Source organism: Lampetra planeri, chromosome 23 (genome assembly GCF_965212315.1).
Source record: "Lampetra planeri chromosome 23, kcLamPlan1.2.h2, whole genome shotgun sequence".
In the NCBI taxonomy this organism is placed as follows: domain Eukaryota; kingdom Metazoa; phylum Chordata; class Hyperoartia; order Petromyzontiformes; family Petromyzontidae; genus Lampetra; species Lampetra planeri.
In genome coordinates this window covers 4,625,408-4,637,900 of record NC_136129.1, presented here as the reverse complement: position 1 = coordinate 4,637,900, position 12,493 = coordinate 4,625,408, and the positions used below count along the sequence as shown (strand labels likewise).

Here is a 12,493-nt window from a genome sequence, read left to right as displayed (position 1 = left end):
CAGCCAAAGCCATGAATGAGTTCTATTTGAATATATGTAAAAAAAAATTTTTTGCCTAAAAAGTGTAACATTTTGGGAATTTTTTTTCACGAACATTAATTGCCTCGCACAACGAGTCTGTGTGGAATATGTCAGCTCGATTGGATCACGGGAAGTGGGCTAAAAAACGACCGAAAGATTTGCACGGTCGTAAGCAAGCAAGCAAGCACGCAAGCAAGCAAGCAAGCGAACTTAATATAAAGGATTTAAAAATAGCCATTTTATATACGTTTGAGGAATAAGCAATTAGGAAATTACACTTACTACCCAGGAACAAAAAAACATTATTGTGACACAGTGAATTATCAACCATCGCCATCCATCACGTCCATGCAATGTGAAAGGGTTCAGCTCATGCGGTGTTCAGCAAAGATCTCTGTGTTGATGAACCATACAGCAGATAACACACGCTCCAGAAACTTTGCACTCAAAACTCCCCACTGCTCTCTCTTCCTTGATCCCCCGATCTGCCCTCATTGCCAGTCAATCGTTGCTCAGGGCTTTGTCCAAAAGGAGGAGATTGACTTCGATATTTGGGGGGTTGGGGTTCGCTTTGTCCCTTACCTTCGGAATCGCGGGTGCTTAATTGTAAACTACTGAAAATAAATCAATTCATGTAACTAGTTTGGGGGCCATTTCCCCCCGTGCCCCACACCCCAAACTTCACTCACGACTTTTCCCCAGATAATGACTAACTGGAAATACGCTTCAAAGTCTTCTACACGATCAGGGCTGTCAAATTCAGCTGTTGTCAGCTTCAGGCAGAGGTCGCGGTGCCCCCTAGAGACGAGAACCCGCCAGCCCCGCTGTGCGTGAGCGACACGCGGGGTAGACAGCGCTCCCCCTGCCGACGGGAAGAGGCAAAAGCCGAGAACAAAAAGCCTACAACACCTGGTATTCCCAGGCGGTCTCCCATCCAAGTACTAACCAGGCTCGACCCTGCTTAGCTTCCGAGATCGGACGAGATCGGGCGTATTCAGGGTGATATGGTCGTAGGCGATAGCTGAAAGGAGATTTAGTAAACTTATCTCCAACATTGACTCTTCCGGCTGATATGGCTGATGACATTTTCACAGCGAGTCAATGTTACCCACAAAACTCGTGTTCACCACCAGCTACAGATCGCGAGCCCAGAGCTCACTTCTGCCACTGTCAAGACCACAGCCCTTAGGGCGCCGTGGCTCTCAGCGTCACGGTGCAGTGAAGCTGCTGAGCTGAGTTAGAATCCCGGGCACGGCTAACATCGGTGGTGTCGAGTGATATCCGAACCAGGTCAGCCTCTCTCCACCCCCACCACTTCCCCACCAACCCGCACCGTCCACCAGCGTGGTGAAGTATGCTCAATCAACCCCCAGGACAGGGATTCATCCATCAGTGGATGAACACATTCTGTACGTCATGGTTTAAATACACACGAATACTGTATATAAGTATGATCACAACTCTTCTCCTGAGATAGATGCTCAACTGGGAGGCTGCTGCTGCTGCTGCTCCAGAGATGAGACCACTTGGCTTTGCACCGAGACGTCTTGAGTTGAACTCCACCGTGAATGCGAGGATGACTGCAGGCGGAGTCTTCACACTATGGAGAAGTTGAACAATTTTATTCCAAGATGAATACCGGTACATTAGAGATGAATTCACTGAATCTTCATTGAGCTTTCGCCTACGACCATATCACCCTGAATACGCCTGATCTCGTCCGATCTCGTCCGATCTCGTCCGATCTCGTCCGATCTCGTCCGATCTCGTCCGATCTCGTCCGATCTCGTCCGATCTCGTCCGATCTCGTCCGATCTCGTCCGATCTCGTCCGATCTCGTCCGATCTCGTCCGATCTCGTCCGATCTCGTCCGATCTCGTCCGATCTCGTCCGATCTCGTCCGATCTCGTCCGATCTCGTCCGATCTCGTCCGATCTCGTCCGATCTCGGAAGCTAAGCAGGGTCGAGACTGGTTAGTACTTGGATGGGAGACTGCGTGGGAATACCAGGTGTTGTAGGCTTTTTGAAAGTTTTTGCGTTTTCGTGTCTCAAGGGGGGATAGCTCAACAAAGTGGCTGTGGAAGTTTCTAGCAGCCAAATACTCAAAAACAAGTAAACACACACTTTTCATATTTTAGTCGTGGTTTAATTCAACTTATTTCCAAGTCTAGGAATTCAATATTTTAGTTTGCCCTCTTTCAGCCGTATAGTATCAGTGTCAATTTGGATCAAAGCATTTAAGGTAGCTGCCGCAAAGTGTTGGGAACAACCTAGTTTCTTTATACTCTTTGGTTCTATTGGTAAAGTCATGTAGGTGTAACGGTTCCGGAGACACTTGTAGAGGTAACTTCTTTATTACAACACAACACTCCAACAGTCCTGATACTCTGTTACAGCCTAGGTACACAGCCTAGGTACACAGCCTAGATACTCTACTCTGGCTACGCTCTGGAACTCGCCCTCCCAAGGTCGTAGAGTCGGGAGTTCCAGAGTCCCACCACTCGCTCTCACAACATCCCAGGGTCTTCAGATGGCTGGTCGTGGGTCTTGGGTCTTGAGTTACAACTGGCCCCGATCGTCTAGGGAGCTCCCCTTTTTATGCCTAGTCCAACGAGGGGTGGGGCCGTGTGCGCCACCAGACATCCCACAGAGCACACACAGCCCCCCCCCCCGTTGGCGGCGCCAAAAGGCTTAAGCGCCTGGGAACCCAACGCCTGGCGCCCAGAGGCTTAAGCGTCTGGACCCGCCCGGGAATCCAGAGCCCCCAGCAGCCCCTCCCTTCTTATGTCACTACATAGGTAGAAAAAATATCTCCATGATACCACCTCTGTCATCATTAAAAGTGTCTCTGTGAATAAAATAACTAAAGTTGAAGTGTGAATGTAATTTTACATCATTTCTACTTTATTTTTTTAAATTCTGGAATGCTGTGATGTCTGCCGGCCGAGATGCCCTTGCAAAAGAGCATCTTAGCTCAAAGGGCTTTAACTCGATGGGAAATTAGCTTCTTTAGAATTTTTGGCTGCAATCAATGTCCACACGATGATGAGCCACTTCGCTGAGCTATTATTTGTGGCAAGGTCACTTCTGAAAAAGAGCTATGTAGCTCAGTGGGCCTTACCTGGTAAAAATATAAATATAGTTTTCCAGTTACCTTCTGATTCTTGAGGCCGAGGTAGCGGTGCCCCCTAGGGACGAGAACCCGCCAGCCCCGCTGTGCGTGAGCGACACGCGGGGTAGACAGCGCTCCCCCTGCCGACGGGAAGAGGCAAAAGCCGAGAACTAAAAGCCTACAACACCTGGTATTCCCAGGCGGTCTCCCATCCAAGTACTAACCAGGCTCGACCCTGCTTAGCTTCCGAGATCGGACGAGATCGGGCGTATTCAGGGTGATATGGTCGTAGGCGAAAGCTGAAAGGAGATTTAGTAAACTTATCTCCAACATTGACTCTTCCGGCTGATATGGCTGATGACATTTTCACAGCGAGTCAATGTTACCCACAAAATTCGTGTTCACCACCAACTTCATATCGCGAGCCCAGAGCTCACTTCTGCCACTGTCAAGACCACAGCCCTTAGGGCGCCGTGGCTCTCAGCGTCACGGTGCAGTGAAGCTGCTGAGCTGAGTTAGAATCCCGGGCACGGCTAACATCGGTGGTGTCGAGTGATATGCGAACCAGGTCAGCCTCTCTCCACCCCCACCACTTCCCCACCAACCCGCAGCGTCCACCAGCGTGGTGAAGTATGCTCAATCAACCCCCAGGACAGGGATTCATCCATCAGTGGATGAACACATTCTGTACGTCATGGTTTAAATACACACGAATACTGTATATAAGTATGATCACAACTCTTCTTCTGAGATAGATGCTCAACTGGGAGGCTGCTGCTGCTGCTCCAGAGATGAGACCACTTGGCTTTGCACCGAGACGTCTTGAGTTGAACTCCACCGTGAATGCGAGGATGACTGCAGGCGGAGTCTTCACACTATGGAGAAGTTGAACAATTTTATTCCAAGATGAATACCGGTACATTAGAGATGAATTCACTGAATCTTCATTGAGCTTTCGCCTACGACCATATCACCCTGAATACGCCTGATCTCGTCCGATCTCGTCCGATCTCGGAAGCTAAGCAGGGTCGAGCCTGGTTAGTACTTGGATGGGAGACTGCCTGGGAATACCAGGTGTTGTAGGCTTTTTGAAAGTTTTTGCGTTTTCGTGTCTCAAGGGGGGATAGCTCAACAAAGTGGCTGTGGAAGTTTCTAGCAGCCAAATACTCAAAAACAAGTAAACACACACTTTTCATATTTTAGTCGTGGTTTAATTCAACTTATTTCCAAGTCTAGGAATTAAATATTTTAGTTTGCCCTCTTTCAGCCGTATAGTATCAGTGTCAATTTGGATCAAAGCATTTAAGGTAGCTGCCGCAAAGTGTTGGGAACAACCTAGTTTCTTTATACTCTTTGGTTCTATTGGTAAAGTCATGTAGGTGTAACGGTTCCGGAGACACTTGTAGAGGTAACTTCTTTATTACAACACAACACTCCAACAGTCCTGATACTCTGTTACAGCCTAGGTACACAGCCTAGGTACACAGCCTAGATACTCTACTCTGGCTACGCTCTGGAACTCGCCCTCCCAAGGTCGTAGAGTCGGGAGTTCCAGAGTCCCACCACTCGCTCTCACAACATCCCAGGGTCTTCAGATGGCTGGTCGTGGGTCTTGGGTCTTGAGTTACAACTGGCCCCGATCGTCTAGGGAGCTCCCCTTTTTATGCCTAGTCCAACGAGGGGTGGGGCCGTGTGCGCCACCAGACATCCCACAGAGCACACACAGCCCCCCCCCCCCCGTTGGCGGCGCCAAAAGGCTTAAGCGCCTGGGAACCCAACGCCTGGCGCCCAGAGGCTTAAGCGTCTGGACCCGCCCGGGAACCCAGAGCCCCCAGCAGCCCCTCCCTTCTTATGTCACTACATAGGTAGAAAAAATATCTCCATGATACCACCTCTGTCATCATTAAAAGTGTCTCTGTGAATAAAATAACTAAAGTTGAAGTGTGAATGTAATTTTACATCATTTCTACTTTATTTTTTTAAATTCTGGAATGCTGTGATGTCTGCCGGCCGAGATGCCCTTGCAAAAGAGCATCTTAGCTCAAAGGGCTTTAACTCGATGGGAAATTAGCTTCTTTAGAATTTTTGGCTGCAATCAATGTCCACACGATGATGAGCCACTTCGCTGAGCTATTATTTGTGGCAAGGTCACTTCTGAAAAAGAGCTATGTAGCTCAGTGGGCCTTCCCTGGTAAAAATATAAATATAGTTTTCCAGTTACCTTCTGATTCTTGAGGCCGAGGTAGCGGTGCCCCCTAGGGACGAGAACCCGCCAGCCCCGCTGTGCGTGAGCAACACGCGGGGTAGACAGCGCTCTCCCTGCCGACGGGCAGAGGCAAAAGCCGAGAACAAAAAGCCTACAACACCTGGTATTCCCAGGCGGTCTCCCATCCAAGTACTAACCAGGCTCGACCCTGCTTAGCTTCCGAGATCGGACGAGATCGGGCGTATTCAGGGTGATATGGTCGTAGGCGAAAGCTCAGAGAAGATTCACTAAATTCATCTCTAACGTTATCAGGTTTCTCTGATGCTGTTTTCACAGCGAATGAGCGTTTCCCATGAAACTCGTGTTCACCATCAGCTGCAGATCGCGAGCCCAGAGCTCACTTCTGCCACTGTCAAGACCACAGCCCTTAGGGCGCCGTGGCTCTCAGCGTCACGGTGCAGTGAAGCTGCTGAGCTGAGTTAGAATCCCGGGCACGGCTAACATCGGTGGTGTCGAGTGATATGCGAACCAGGTCAGCCTCTCTCCACCCCCACCACTTCCCCACCAACCCGCAGCGTCCACCAGCGTGGTGAAGTATGCTCAATCAACCCCCAGGACAGGGATTCATCCATCAGTGGATGAACACATTCTGTACGTCATGGTTTAAATACACACGAATACTGTATATAAGTATGATCACAACTCTTCTTCTGAGATAGATGCTCAACTGGGAGGCTGCTGCTGCTGCTGCTCCAGAGATGAGACCACTTGGCTTTGCACCGAGACGTCTTGAGTTGAACTCCACCGTGAATGCGAGGATGACTGCAGGCGGAGTCTTCACACTATGGAGAAGTTGAACAATTTTATTCCAAGATGAATACCGGTACATTAGAGATGAATTCACTGAATCTTCATTGAGCTTTCGCCTACGACCATATCACCCTGAATACGCCTGATCTCGTCCGATCTCGTCCGATCTCGGAAGCTAAGCAGGGTCGAGCCTGGTTAGTACTTGGATGGGAGACTGCCTGGGAATACCAGGTGTTGTAGGCTTTTTGAAAGTTTTTGCGTTTTCGTGTCTCAAGGGGGGATAGCTCAACAAAGTGGCTGTGGAAGTTTCTAGCAGCCAAATACTCAAAAACAAGTAAACACACACTTTTCATATTTTAGTCGTGGTTTAATTCAACTTATTTCCAAGTCTAGGAATTAAATATTTTAGTTTGCCCTCTTTCAGCCGTATAGTATCAGTGTCAATTTGGATCAAAGCATTTAAGGTAGCTGCCGCAAAGTGTTGGGAACAACCTAGTTTCTTTATACTCTTTGGTTCTATTGGTAAAGTCATGTAGGTGTAACGGTTCCGGAGACACTTGTAGAGGTAACTTCTTTATTACAACACAACACTCCAACAGTCCTGATACTCTGTTACAGCCTAGGTACACAGCCTAGGTACACAGCCTAGATACTCTACTCTGGCTACGCTCTGGAACTCGCCCTCCCAAGGTCGTAGAGTCGGGAGTTCCAGAGTCCCACCACTCGCTCTCACAACATCCCAGGGTCTTCAGATGGCTGGTCGTGGGTCTTGGGTCTTGAGTTACAACTGGCCCCGATCGTCTAGGGAGCTCCCCTTTTTATGCCTAGTCCAACGAGGGGTGGGGCCGTGTGCGCCACCAGACATCCCACAGAGCACACACAGCCCCCCCCCCCCGTTGGCGGCGCCAAAAGGCTTAAGCGCCTGGGAACCCAACGCCTGGCGCCCAGAGGCTTAAGCGTCTGGACCCGCCCGGGAACCCAGAGCCCCCAGCAGCCCCACCCTCCTTATGTCACTACATAGGTAGAAAAAATATCTCCATGATACCACCTCTGTCATCATTAAAAGTGTCTCTGTGAATAAAATAATTAAAGTTGAAGTGTGAATGTAATTTTACATCATTTCTACTTTATTTTTTAAATTCTGGAATGATGTGATGTCTGCCGGCCGAGATGCCCTTGCAAAAGAGCATCTTAGCTCAAAGGGCTTTAACTCGATGGGAAATTAGCTTCTTTAGAATTTTTGGCTGCAATCAATGTCCACACGATGATGAGCCACTTCGCTGAGCTATTATTTGTGGCAAGGTCACTTCTGAAAAAGAGCTATGTAGCTCAGTGGGCCTTACCTGGTAAAAATATAAATATAGTTTTCCAGTTACCTTCTGATTCTTGAGGCCGAGGTAGCGGTGCCCCCTAGGGACGAGAACCCGCCAGCCCCGCTGTGCGTGAGCAACACGCGGGGTAGACAGCGCTCCCCCTGCCGACGGGCAGAGGCAAAAGCCGAGAACAAAAAGCCTACAACACCTGGTATTCCCAGGCGGTCTCCCATCCAAGTACTAACCAGGCTCGACCCTGCTTAGCTTCCGAGATCGGACGAGATCGGGCGTATTCAGGGTGATATGGTCGTAGGCGAAAGCTCAGAGAAGATTCACTAAATTCATCTCTAACGTTATCAGGTTTCTCTGATGCTGTTTTCACAGCGAATGAGCGTTTCCCATGAAACTCGTGTTCACCATCAGCTGCAGATCGCGAGCCCAGAGCTCACTTCTGCCACTGTCAAGACCACAGCCCTTAGGGCGCCGTGGCTCTCAGCGTCACGGTGCAGTGAAGCTGCTGAGCTGAGTTAGAATCCCGGGCACGGCTAACATCGGTGGTGTCGAGTGATATCCGAACCAGGTCAGCCTCTCTCCACCCCCACCACTTCCCCACCAACCCGCAGCGTCCACCAGCGTGGTGAAGTATGCTCAATCAACCCCCAGGACAGGGATTCATCCATCAGTGGATAAACACATTCTGTACGTCATGGTTTAAATACACACGAATACTCTATATAAATATGATCACAACTCTTCTTCTGAGATTGATGCTCAACTGGGAGGCTGCTGCTGCTGCTTCAGAGATGAGACCACTTGGCTTTGCACCGAGACGTCTTGAGTTGAACTCCACCGTGAATGCGAGGATGACTGCAGGCGGTGTTTTCACACTATGGGGAAGTTGAACAATTTTATTTCAAGATGAGTACCGGTACATTAGAGATGAATTTACTGAATCGTCACTGAGTTCTCGCCTACGACCATATCACCCTGAATACGCCCGATCTCGTCCGATCTCGGAAGCTAAGCAGGGTCGAGCCTGGTTAGTACTTGGATGGGAGACCGCCTGGGAATACCAGGTGTTGTAGGCTTTTAGTTCTCGGCTTTTGCCTCTTTCCGTCGGCAGGGGGAGCGCTGTCTACCCCGCGTGTCGCATTCCGTGTCGTGCATTGCAGAGTTTTGTGCTCCACTCGGACCCACAGCAAACAGAGGGGACCTCGCATATGAACGTCCCCGTAGTTCACCAGCGATCACTCACTCTGTTGGTGAGACACTGATTGTCAAAACCAACCCAGAGTTTGTTCCTGTGTTCAACCTTTGCCAATGAAACGATTCACTTTCAGGTCACCTGGCTGATGGGATGTGTAAAGAAATAATCTTATTTTGTGGATTTCGCGATGCTCAATGCATTATCGCCGGTGCTGACAGGAAAGCATTCTCCTACAATACCATTGTGCCAAGAGAATTTCATAATTTTACTTTTAATATAAATTAGTATGATTTAGTAGCCATCATTTTTTTTTATTGATTAAAGGATGTGACTCAATCGCAACTAATAGTTCAACTGTTCTTACGCCAGTAAAAAAAAATTGGTCATCAAAATTCGTAGTTTTTAACATGTTATTCTCATCAGGTCCCGTCGTGTAAATGAGTGCAAGACGCCAACTCACATTCCCCACTATCCCCTCTGCAGTGGGCTGTGCACAACACCCCCTTGTTGCACCCCACTTCTATGTACAGAGATCCCCGCCCTCACGAACCCCCAGGGACCAGCGTGGACGCGCGGTCAAATAAGCCCCATTACCCACTCGGCATGTGGAGGCCCTCATCCAGCAGTGGATTGACAGAGGGCTGTTGAAGTTCAATGAGGCAGCTCTAAGTAAAATGTTTTATCCGTGCGCCAGAAATAAAAGTCACGTCGTAAACCCCAAAACTGACCAGCGTGGCGATACACGGTCAACAAAAACTATAACCGACGTGGTTTGGGCAGGCTTTCATCCAGCAGTGGAAGCACAAAGGCTGTAAAACGAAGCTGTTGTCAGTTTCTAGCCGAGGTAGCGGTGCCCCCTAGAGACGAGAACCCGCCAGCCCCGCTCTGCGTGAGCGACTCGCACAGAGTGGAACTTGCATATTTAAGTCTGTGAGGAGCACTGCCAACTTTGGGTGAGCGTGTTACATTTGTTTAACAGCTCTTGCCGGATGAAGGCCTCCTCACAAGCCACTGTCATGTATATCGTGGTTATGCAATTCAACATCGAACTCTAAGCAAACAAAAACCTGATGAATTCCAATTCTGAATCCCAAGAAGTCACGAGTTTGACCCCGAGTAGCAGTGCCCCGGAAAGACATTGAAACGCCAGTTCGGCTTCGTGCGTGTGAAACGTGGACTAAATAGCGCCCCCTGGAGACACGAAAACGCAAAAAGTTTCTAAAAGCCTACAACACCTGGTATTCCCAGGCGGTCTCCCATCCAAGTACTAACCAGGCTCGACCCTGCTTAGCTTCCGAGATCGGGCGTATTCAGGGTGATATGGTCGTAGGCGAAAGCTGAAAGGAGATTTAGTAAACTTATCTCCAACGTGAACTCTTCCAGCTGATATGGCTGATTATTTTTAACAACGAGTAAATGTTACCCACAAAATTCGTGTTCACCACCAACTTCATATCGCGAGCCCAGAGCTCACTTCTGCCACTGTCAAGACCACAGCCCTTAGGGCGCCGTGGCTCTCAGCGTCACGGTGCAGTGAAGCTGCTGAGCTGAGTTAGAATCCCGGGCACGGCTAACATCGGTGGTGTCGAGTGATATCCGAACCAGGCCAGCCTCTCTCCACCCCCACCACTTCCCCACCAACCCGCACCGTCCACCAGCGTGGTGAAGTATGCTCAATCAACCCCCGGGACAGGACAGACACGGTCTGTGGAGGTCTTCACCCATCAACGGATTAACAAAGTCTGTACGCTCTGGTTTAAGTACACACACACACGTACTATACGTAAATATGGTGACAACTTTTACTCTGAGATAGCTGCTCAGAACTGAGATGTTGCTCGAGAGGTGAGACCACCACTTGGGTTTGCACCGAGACGTCTTGAGTGGAACTCCACTGTGAATGCGAGGATAACTGCAGGCAGTGTCTTCACACAAGAAGTTTAGTTACTTTGTCCAAAGGTGGGTCACAACTACGTTGAAGATAAGTTTACTAAATCTCATTTGGCTCTCGCCTACGACCATATCACCCTGAATACGCCCGATCTCGTCCGATCTCGGAAGCTAAGCAGGGTCGAGCCTGGTTAGTACTTGGATGGGAGACCGCCTGGGAATACCAGGTGTTGTAGGCTTTTAGTTCTCGGCTTTTGCCTCTTCCCGTCGGCAGGGGGAGCGCTGTCTACCCCGCGTGTCGCTCACGCAGAGGGGGCTGGCGGGTTCTCGTCTCTAGGGGGCACCGCTACCTCGGCCTGAAGAATCAGAAGGTAACTGGAAAACTACATTTATATTTTAACCAGGTAAGGCCCACTGAGCTACATAGCTCTTTTTCAGAAGAGACCTGGCCACAAATGATAGCTCAACGAAGTGGCTTATTATCACGTGGACATTTCGAGCAGCCAAATTTTCTAAAGAAGCTCATTCCCAATCGAGTAAAGCCCTTTGAGCTAAGATGCTCTTTTGCAAGGGCGACTCGGCCGGCAGACATCACAGCATTCCAAAATAAAATAAATAAAGTAGAAATGATGTAAATTTACATTCACACTTAAACTTTACTGATTTTATTCACAGGGTCAGTTTTTAATGAGGGCAGAGGTGGCAGCATGGAAATGCCGAGATATGAAGAAACTTGTTGGTTCAAACACTTTTTGGAAATAATTAGAATTAAGCCACGACTAAAATATTAAAAGTGTGTTTTTACTTGTTTTTGAGTATTTGGCTGAAAGCAACTTCCACAGCCACTTTGTTGAATCTCTCGTTTGTGGCCAGGACGCTTCTAAAGAAGCGCTGTTTTGCTCAGTGGGCCTTACCTGGTAAAATTAAAAGTCACGTTCTGCGCAGAATGCACTCTCTCTTGAAGAGAGCAAATGCTCATTTGATGGCAGGATCACCTGAAATGGTGATGGTTTAGGGGGGGGGGGCTTCATTCAGCAGTGGATTGACCATGACTGATGATGACAATTAAGTCACGAGAAAAAGCTTGATGATGGCTTGTTTTGTGCATTTCATTGGAGAGCACTTTTAATTTCTGGCCGATTGAAACCGCGTTTTCCAACCGTGGGTCACCGACAGCCATGAAAATCCTCACCCCCCTCCGACAAAATCAACCAAGTTCACCATCGATAAAGACTTCAAGAATATTTTATTTCAAAATGTTTAAATGTCCCATTATTTCCTATTTCATTTGTATAAAACAACGATCAGCAATGAGAACAAATGAAACCCCAATACCAATGATGAGAGGTTCCAGGGCCGGATTTAGGAACCTTGGTCCCAAAGGACACCAGAGATGGAAGGGATCATTCCCTTCATCGCTGTCCACCAACACCCCGACTTTCACCCACCCATGGACAGTCTTTAGGGGCCGTCCATAAATGACGTCACGCGATTTTGGACGATTTTTTTTACCCCCCCCCCTTCGTCACATAAAGTCAGACCACCCCCCTCAAATATGACGTCACAAAGCTATGCCCACCCCCTCCCTAAATAATAAAATATGCTTCAAATCGCTTTAAACTATTGTCATTGTAGTGCGTATTTAATGTGGCGCTGCACTCTGATGTTGTAGGAGAAAACATTTATTAAAAAGTCTATTTCATTAAGTAGAACGTGTTGTCTATATTTATTTAGAGTTGCGCATTTTGATGTGACGTCACATTTCTCAACCCCCCCCCCCCCCATCGTCACACATCGTCACAAATGTCTGACACCCCCCCCCCCCCCAGGTGCGTGACGTCTTTTATGGATGTCCCCTTAACAGATTGTTTGGGAAAGTGCCCCAACAGTCCGTGACTTTACCGACAGAACCAAAGAATTAGCGAGCACCTCTA

At 48.6% G+C, this 12,493-nt stretch overlaps 6 non-coding genes and 3 pseudogenes across 6 annotated transcripts; 4 read left to right on the top strand and 5 right to left on the bottom strand.

Moving 5' to 3' along the window:
- Positions 1-918: 918 nt before the first annotated feature.
- LOC144726554 (5S ribosomal RNA) lies at positions 919-1,037 on the bottom strand. Its single transcript, XR_013587289.1, has one exon. It is a non-coding gene; the product is annotated as a 5S ribosomal RNA (ribosomal RNA).
- A 2,271-nt stretch (positions 1,038-3,308) lies between these two features.
- LOC144726553 (5S ribosomal RNA) lies at positions 3,309-3,427 on the bottom strand. The gene has a single exon (XR_013587288.1). It is a non-coding gene; the product is annotated as a 5S ribosomal RNA (ribosomal RNA).
- Positions 3,428-4,090: 663 nt separating this feature from the next.
- LOC144726585 (5S ribosomal RNA) lies at positions 4,091-4,219 on the top strand (annotated as a pseudogene).
- Positions 4,220-5,487: 1,268 nt separating this feature from the next.
- LOC144726552 (5S ribosomal RNA) lies at positions 5,488-5,606 on the bottom strand. Its single transcript, XR_013587287.1, has one exon. It is a non-coding gene; the product is annotated as a 5S ribosomal RNA (ribosomal RNA).
- Positions 5,607-6,263: 657 nt separating this feature from the next.
- Positions 6,264-6,392, top strand: LOC144726583 (5S ribosomal RNA; annotated as a pseudogene).
- Positions 6,393-7,658: 1,266 nt separating this feature from the next.
- On the bottom strand, positions 7,659-7,777 carry LOC144726546 (5S ribosomal RNA). The gene has a single exon (XR_013587281.1). It is a non-coding gene; the product is annotated as a 5S ribosomal RNA (ribosomal RNA).
- Positions 7,778-8,431: 654 nt separating this feature from the next.
- On the top strand, positions 8,432-8,550 carry LOC144726595 (5S ribosomal RNA). Its single transcript, XR_013587315.1, has one exon. It is a non-coding gene; the product is annotated as a 5S ribosomal RNA (ribosomal RNA).
- A 1,342-nt stretch (positions 8,551-9,892) lies between these two features.
- On the bottom strand, positions 9,893-10,001 carry LOC144726587 (5S ribosomal RNA; annotated as a pseudogene).
- A 678-nt stretch (positions 10,002-10,679) lies between these two features.
- On the top strand, positions 10,680-10,798 carry LOC144726584 (5S ribosomal RNA). The gene has a single exon (XR_013587314.1). It is a non-coding gene; the product is annotated as a 5S ribosomal RNA (ribosomal RNA).
- Positions 10,799-12,493: the final 1,695 nt, after the last annotated feature.